Genomic DNA, 8,981 nt, shown 5'->3' with positions numbered 1-8,981 from the left:
TTTAATTTATTATATTTTTGGCCACATACACGACTTGCAGGATCTTAGTTTCCCAACCAGAGATAAGGCCCAGGCCCCTGGCAGTGAAAGCACCAAGTCCTAAACACTGCCAAGGAATTCCCAAAGCCAGTCAATTTTAAATGTATATTTTTGGTCTCCCTGAATTTGACTATTTATAGATTAGTTTATGTAATAATTTACATATACATATATAGCATTAAACTTATAAAGCATACAATGTGCTCTTGAGTGAAAAACAGAACTCTACTAACTTTGTCTTTCAAAGAGCTGTACTACACTGTCTAAAAAATACTCAGTTTTAATTTATGCTTTCTTTTAGAGCTGGAAATGTTACTTTGCTTAATTTCACCAAGCTGAGCTTCCTCTTGCTTCATTCTGTGCTGCCATCCTGGCCCACTGACTCCTTGTGCCCTGTTCCTTGATTCTTCCCACCACCCTGCCATGGCTTTAAACACATAAACTTCCCTCTGTCTAGAACATTCTTTCTCTTCCTCTGCCTGGCTAAGGCCTACTCATCCTTCAGATCTTAGTTTAAACTTCATTAGGAAAGCCTTTAAAACTTGTGTAAAAACTGTACTAATCATCACAGAAAATAGCGCCACCTAAGACTGTATTGTAATAGCTGATATGCTGGCTGCTATAGACTCCTGGATGTTTCTTTCAAGACTGTGCTGCTTTATATACCTGATTTTAAGAATTTTAAAACCAGAAGGCAGAATCCTTTCAAATCATGGACCATAGACGGCAATGGGATAGATTCATATCGCTGGCTTCTGGGCGTCACATTTTGAGATATAAGCTTGCCTATTAATACAGTTACAGCTTTCCCTGACCTTACTCCAAAGACAATTTCCTTTGGCACTGCATATCAAATAGACACCTGTGCAAGGTGATGTACTAGAAGAACTCCTTTGCCAAGTTTAATGCCACCAAGCATGCCACATAAAGTCAGTAAAGTAAGTGCTGGCTGTGTCTATAGAGACCTAATGGCTATGTATTGGTTTTAGGGGCAGAAATTACAAGTTGATAGGTAATGCTCCATCTTCCAAAAAAATAAAAGATTAAAAAACTCTCACACTACAGCATAAGTTTTTGCCTCTTTTAAAAAGGCATAATTTAGGTCTTCCTTGAGTGTACTCTTAAGTGCAAACGGTAACAATTTTGTGTCTTACTTTTACACCTCTTTTCCAGGGCTTAATTTCAAAGCACATCTGAAAAGACAGTCCTGAACCTTTAAGCATTGGGTAATTGGTGGCTCAGTGGTAAAGAATCTGCATGCCAAGCAGGAAGTGCGGATTTGATCCCTGGGTCAGGAAGATCCCCTGGAGAAGGAAATGGAAATCCATTCCAGTATTCTTGCCTAGGAAATCCCATGTACAGAGAAGCCTCATGGGCTATAGTCCAGAGGGTCGCAAAAAGAATTGGATACAACTTAGCTACTAAACAACAAATTGGTTGAAAACAAGTTGCTAGGAACAGACAAGTCATAACAGATAGTGCCTTTCAGCCAGGACAGGTATGTCAAAGGGCCCATTCATGCATATATAATGCCCAATATTAGGTTTATAAGAAACCAAATCCTTTTTTCCAGACCAAAGCAGTCACTAATCAACACAAGTAATATTGGGGCTAATAGCCATTTAAGGAAATGGCAGAGCCATTCTTTACTGTGGAGGAAGAGTGTGACTAAAAAAGTAGTTTTCTATACAATTCCATACCATAAAAGTGCTGTCTTGCAGGACAGTACAATGGAGAGAACAAGGCATCCTGTAATTCTGAATAGACTACAACCTATTGTATTTCCTACTTATATTAGGGCAAAGTAAAGCAAATTTTAATTTCTACTTCCTTTCCGAGAGTAAGGCAGTCTAGATACCTTCAGTAACTCCTGCTTTAAAAAAACAAATGCTGAAAAAATGTAAGAAACAATCTAAAGTAGTATTAAATAATATATATTTTTAAAATGTTTATCACTGATTTGACATGAAAGTAGAAGGCATCTACAAAATGCCAAAACTGAAGTGCAAACAGGAAACCTGTAAGGGAAGCTAGCACAAAAGCCCGCCTTTGCCACGAGAGTTCTGTCAAACTTGGAAGCTGCCAGAAGCTAGGGGATGAGACGGAAAGCCTGAGGCTCACTCAGGCCAGAATCTAGCTGAGCTACCACTTGAGAAGTGGGCACGAGGAACCTGGCTGTTTGGTGCTGGGTGGCAGGGGGCTAAATCACTACCACCCTCCAATTCATCATCACTGGTGAGCCCTCAAGGTTCGTGATCTGAAATCAGAGAACCTTCAAGATCATAATTAAAATTGGTCTCACTGGCTCCTAGGTGTTTGGCAGAACAGACAAATTCTCCTGGAGATCTCAATTTCAGTCCTTATTTCATGTAATTTGCATTTTTTCCAAGGAAAACAAGTTTCGGATATCACAAAACAAGGGGAAATGGCACCATAAATGAAAAACAACAAATTTATACAACAGACAGTACACTCACCCACAATGAATATTGGTATCAACACAAGAAAAATTAATGATGTATTGATATAAAGTAATAGAAGCATGGAAAATATGAATAAGGAGCAAAAGATTATACAGAAAAAGAACAAGTACATTTGTAAAACAAATAGAACTCATAAAAAATAAACAGGAGGGAAAAAATGAAAGATAAGAAATAGACAAAAATTTTAAAAAGATGATATGAGAGCATAAAAATAGAAATCGTAGGAATAAGTCCAAATTATATTTGTAATCACAGTAGATGTAAATGTTATCAAACTATTCGAAGTTTTCTGTGGTCTTGTGTATCAAAATGTGAGGCTAAAGAAATATCTAAGATACTCAGATAAACACTAACCAAAATATAGCTATAGTAAATAAAGGTAACAACAAAAAGATAAAAGCAAACAGCATTCACAGAGTCACTACATAATTATAAAAAATTCAATTCACCAGGGAGATGGAAAAGTTCTAAGTTGGGCTTCCCAGGTGGCGCTAGTGGTAAAGAAACTGCCAATGAAGGAGACAAGAGACGTGGGTTCAATCCCTGGGTTAGGAAGATCCCCTGGATAAGGGAATGGCAACCCACTCCAGTATTCTTGCCTGGGGAACCCCATGGACAGAGGAGCCTGGTGAGGTATAGTCCATGGGGTTGCAAAGAGTCAGATACGACTGAGTGACTAAGCACTCATGCATTCATCTAAAAATAAAGCCCAAAGAGAAAGCAAAAACAGCTTCAAGAGAAACTGAGAAATCTGCTAATAATGAAATCTCGAGGCTCTTCAGTAAATAAGAACCAAGTATAAGATAAATCAAGTAAAGAAGATCTGCACAGCACAACTAACAAATTTGATCTAATGGACACTATTCAACTGAGGAATATACACTCACCAATGTACACATGGGACATGTATAAAAATTGGTCACAAGATAAATCATAAAGCTAGTCTCAAATTTCAGATCTTATAGCTCATATTCTCTGGCAAAATGACATTAGATAGAAAAATTAAGACAACTATAACCCTCCCAAGCATTTGGAAACACATTTTTTAAATGACTAGTGGGTTAACCAGTCAAACCTCTGGAAGGATTAATGATGAAGAAAAAATGAGAAGGCATAAGTAAACAGGAATGAGAAACAGTCATAACTATATATGCTGTGGAAACTAAAATGATATAAAGATAATATGGATAACAATATCAAGAAGTTTTAAACTAAGATGAAATGGAGAAATCACTAGAAGAATTTATTAAATTTAATAAAACTGACTCAAAAATAATATAGCTTAATGATGCTATAATCCTCAAAGAAATGGATCAACAGTTTACATGCTCTTAGTGACCACTGGCTTTAAGACTAGTTCCAATCTTAAACACTCTTGAAAAACTCATCTAGTAAGATTAGTATAACCTTGACACCAAAACAGACAATGCAGGACATAAAAGAATTATAAGCTGATTTCACTCATGAATGTAGAGGCAAATATCCTAAAGAAAATATTTGCAAGTTGAGTCCAACAATGTATTAACACACATACACACCAGGACCAAATTGGGTTTATCCTAGGAACTAAAGATGGGTTCAATGTTAAAAAGTCAACTATCAATTCAATGCGGTAACATTAAAACAACTCATCCCTTTAAATAAATGAGAAAAAAGCATTCAATAAGATTCAACATTCATTCATATTAAACTATTAGCAGGGACCTCCCTGGTTTAAGAATCCACCTTGCAATGCAGGGGATGCAAATTTGATCCCTGGTTGGGGAACTAAGACCCCACATGCCACAGGGCAATTAAGCCCACACACCACAAATACAGTCTGTGCCGCAAAAGATCTTGCATGAGGCAAGAAAGATCCTGCAAGCTGCAACAAAGACTCGATGAAGGTAAATAAATAAATATTAAAAAAAAAATAAAACAATTAGCAAACCAAAAATAGAATCTCCTTAATCTGAGGACAGGCCATTTGTGGAAAAAAAAATAAAACATAGTCAACTGAAATGTTAAAAGCATTCCCTTTAAACTGGGACTGAGACAAGGATGTTCATCATCAGTTTTCAACATTGTACTACAAGTCCTAGCAAGTACAGAATGTAATAAATTTTTTTAAAGGGAAAAAGTTCAAGAAAAGGAAGAAAACTGCCACCATTTCACATGATGCGATAATATAAAAAACTCAAAAGACATCTAAATATATTATAAGAACTAATAAAAATTTAGCATGGTTGCTAGATGCAAAATCAACACATAGCTACAATATATCTATAATCAGTAAGAACCACTTAGATTAGAAAGTGTAATTTTAAGAAATTTACCACAGCATTAAAAAATATATATAAAAAAAGAAAACTAATATAAGACATGAAGGCCTTTATGGAGAAAAATAGTTAAAAGTTTATTGAGAGATATTAAATAAATGGAGAAATATACAACGTTTTTGGATGGGAAGACTCATTATTGAAAAGATACCAATTTTCTCCAAGCTAATCAATAAGTTTCAATACAATTACAAAAGATAATACATAAACTGGGAGAAATACATACAACATATTTAAGTGACAAAGGACTGGGATTCAGAATATATAAAGAAATTTATATAAATCAATGAAATAAAAGACATCAACAGAAAAATGGGTAAAAGACATGAACAGGTATTTCACAAAGAGGAAACACGTTTATATATGAAAAAACATTCAATTTCATTAGTAATCAGGGAAACGCAAATTAAACGCACAGTAAGATACTATATAATCGCCACCCAACTGGCAAATATGAAAGATAGTCAAGATTAAGTGTTTGCTAAGACCTAAACATTTGCGATGACACTCAACCACTACCAGTGGGAGCATACTGGTACAAATGCTGAAGAAAACAGTTCAGCATGACTAAGTGAAACCTGCTTTTTGGAGCATCAGTTCTCAAAATTTTACTCCAGAACCTCTATACAGCCTTAAAAATTGAGGACCTCAAAGAGCTTGTTGTTCATGTGGCTTATACTTATCAAAATTTACCATAGTAGAAGTTAAAACACATTTTCAAAACAAAAATATACAGGTACACCCTTGGTAAGCTGTCAGAGTGATGTCGTCATATATCTGAAAAACATTTAAATGTGAAAAATGAGAGTGAAGTGGACAAATAATGTTTTAGCACTCTTATGAAAATTGTTTTGCCCTCACAGACTCCCCTCTGAAGGGATGTCAGGGTCCTCAAGAGTCCCTGGACCATATTTGAAAACAACTGCCCTAGAGAACTCTTGCACATGTGCACCAGGTGACATGTACAAGGATTCACTCATTCCTCAGATATTTATTAAGCATCCACCACGTACCAGCCTTGTTCCAGACATTGTGAATGTGTTAGACAAAATCAGATGAAGCAAGACAAAACCCCCTGCCCACACGGAGCTTACACTGTAATTGGTAGAATGCTCATAGCAGTGTCATTCAGAATAGCCAAAACTGAAAACAATCCAAACCTCCATGAACAGGGGAACAGATAAATAAATTGTGGTACAGTCATACAATGGAATACTATACAGTAGTGAAAACAAATGAAATACACTTACATGCATAAACATTGATAGGAATCTCAAAAACAATGTCAGAAAAAGTCACAGAAGAATATATAAAACATGATACCATTTACATATAAGTTCAGAAACAAGTAAATCTAAATAATATATTAGGGATACATAACATAGAATGCAAAGCCATAAATAAAAACATGAGAGTTGTTACCAAATAATCCAGAATAATGTTTACCTCATGTGGTATGTGTGGAAGGAAGGCAAAGTGGGGGAGCTGTATACATCTGAGGGTATTCTAATTCTTAAGCTGAAGACATGTGTGATCATTTTATTCTCAACAAACATTTTAAAAAGAAAAAATAAAAGGTTATGTGATACAATTTCACCAACAAAGAGAGGGAATATCTGATATTTCAGCCACTGTTCTGCATTGCAAATCAGCCAATTACTGTAACTGGTGGGGAAGAAGTACATAGTAAGAAAGGAATAAATACGAGCTATTCTTCACAGAAGTTAATTACGTTCCCAGAAAGCTGGGATCTAATGAGATGGCAGTATTACAGTGCTGCTCTGCCAAGTTGGTTCAGCCACTGGCATGATTCTGGTTAACCGGTTACTTTGTTCACTGGGTATAATTATTTGTATAAGTGGAGAATAAAATGGTAAGTGATGCAAATCCCAAAATAAACTGAGAAGACATTGACTCTACTGAATTCTGTTGACTTTCAAAAGTACAAATTCCCTTTGGCACATTCTCCTAATAGTGCATTTATGTATTAAGCAATTGAAAAATAAAGTGCATGGTAGCTAGTTTCTCCACACTGGTCAATAACAGGTGCCCAAGTTGGTCACAAGTGTCATAACAATTTTGCAATCATGTCTCTGCCAGAGTCATCACCAGCAGTGACATTTTGCAGATTGAACAAGGCACAGTTAAAGTGCAATTTAATCTGATTGAGGGGATTAATTATACATTTTGGTATTCAATCTAGAAATCTGAAAGAAAAAAAATCTTGAAACACTGGATCTATGCCTTGTACCCAACAACACAGGCCAAAGTTATTATCTTGGGTTAGGGAGTTGGTACAAGAGGTGGGCTAGGCCTGGAAGCAAATGGCTGGCAACACATTCCCAGGAAATGGAGAGCAGACAGAGTATCCTTTAGGTCCTATCTCCCCAACTGGGTTCCAGTCATTCAGAAAGTTCCAGACATCACTATGCTATTACTAAAATCCTAGGCTGCTGGCTGCAAGACCCAAAATCTTATCCATATGTGAACTGGAATGGACACTGCCACCAGGAAGTGCTAAACAGCAACTGGCTGCAGGATGATTTTGGACCAAGCAGTTAACAAGACCTACAGGGTCTCACCCACTCTCTTATATGCTATGCTGCCTTAAGTGGCACACCCACACCTTTGTTAAATCAGATATAATTATTATACCTGTAGCTTTGCCCTCCTTCACTAAGAAAAAGAGAAATAGGGAGGGGACTTTCCTCAAGCTCTTAAGGAACTCCCACTCTGTCTTTTCAGAGAGGAGGAGGAATGGATAATTCCCTTGGTCAGAGCTGGACATTTGCTGGACCATGAATTGCTAGTGGACAGATTACTCTTTCTTCAAAGAGTAATTGAATTGAACTCTTTGTTCAAAAATAAACATTTATTTTTTAACATATACAGATACAGAAATAGAAGATACAGAAATCTATTTTGGATAAGGAGGCTGGTATAGCTTTTTCTTTCATCGTTCAGTTTTTAGAATTAATTGTTCCTCCCCAGAATGCTGTAGTTCATGTTTTTCCAGGCTTGATTTTTAAAAAGTCTTTTCTGAGTTATAGAAATGCATAACTATATAAGAACTCCCAAGTATAACTGGGAAACCTGGAAGGAAGGTGTGCCACTGTCATTTTATTTTCAAGTAAAAATCTTCTGTCCTGTAAGCTTAGAGGTGACCATTGTGGCCTGACAGACTCCAGTGCAGTACTAATGCTGGGGCTCTGTGTCCTTCAGCAGCTCCCTGTGCTTACGTATTAAATAGGTAGGTAGCTTCTTCTAGACAACTGTCCATGGCTTTCCTGTGTGGAAATCAGAGACTGACTTTGGAAATATTTTTAGCTCATTTTCCTTATCATCCAAAATCATTAGAAATCCTGATCATTAAAAAATCATTATCTAGTAATGCCAACCAATTTCACTAAATGCTCATATCTTTTTAGATCAAAGAATCCCTCTTGATATCTATACACACCCCTATTAAATCCTTTTTAGCCTAATAAATACATAGTAACATATCTCTTACTTATCTCAGAACTTCTCTTAGGAACTTAAGAAACAGCAGGGTAGAGTAAGACAAAGGTGGAGCTTGTATTTCCTCCAGAAGCTTATTACATCTGCTAAAATCGCTTTCCGTTTGAAAGCCTCCCTTGCACTTTGATGCCATTTGAGAAGAGGAGGGGGAGTATGGAAAGAGACAATTTTCTTTAATCATTTGTTAAAATATTTAAGTACCAGCTAAATGGCTGATATGGAAGAGAGATAAAGACCCAGTCTCTGCCCTAGAGACCTACCACCTGGCAGAGGGAGAGGAACAATGCTGACAAAGGCACAACAGCTTTTAGGCTGCTATGACAAGACTGAACAAAGGGCAGTGGGGGCACAGGAAAAAGGAGTCAAATCTCCCTAGAAATAAATTATGTCAGGAAAGGCTTCATCATATTGGCAACATTTACGTGAATCTCTGGAGACAGGTGGGAGTGGAAAAGAGGACTGCAGACAGAGGAGGTACATAAGAAGACAGAGGGCACAGTTTGACAGAAGCTAAAAGTGCAAGTGTCAAGTTTAAAGTGGTTAAAGTTTCAAATGATAAGATTAAGTACAATGAAACAATTCACCGGATTTGGGAAATGAGATGTTATCCCTGACCTTTGCT

The 8,981-nt window shown here is 36.7% G+C and overlaps 1 protein-coding gene across 2 annotated transcripts in view; it reads right to left on the bottom strand.

Annotated features, from left to right (window-relative positions):
- The window catches only part of HCFC2 (host cell factor C2), a 57,666-nt gene that overhangs the window by 2,581 nt on the left and 46,104 nt on the right, over positions 1–8,981 (bottom strand). The window lies entirely within an intron of this gene.

The sequence above is a fragment of the Bos javanicus genome, chromosome 5 (assembly GCF_032452875.1).
Source record: "Bos javanicus breed banteng chromosome 5, ARS-OSU_banteng_1.0, whole genome shotgun sequence".
Taxonomy (NCBI): domain Eukaryota; kingdom Metazoa; phylum Chordata; class Mammalia; order Artiodactyla; family Bovidae; genus Bos; species Bos javanicus.
Note: the sequence above shows the minus strand (reverse complement) of the source record. Positions and strands in the feature narration are given on the sequence as shown.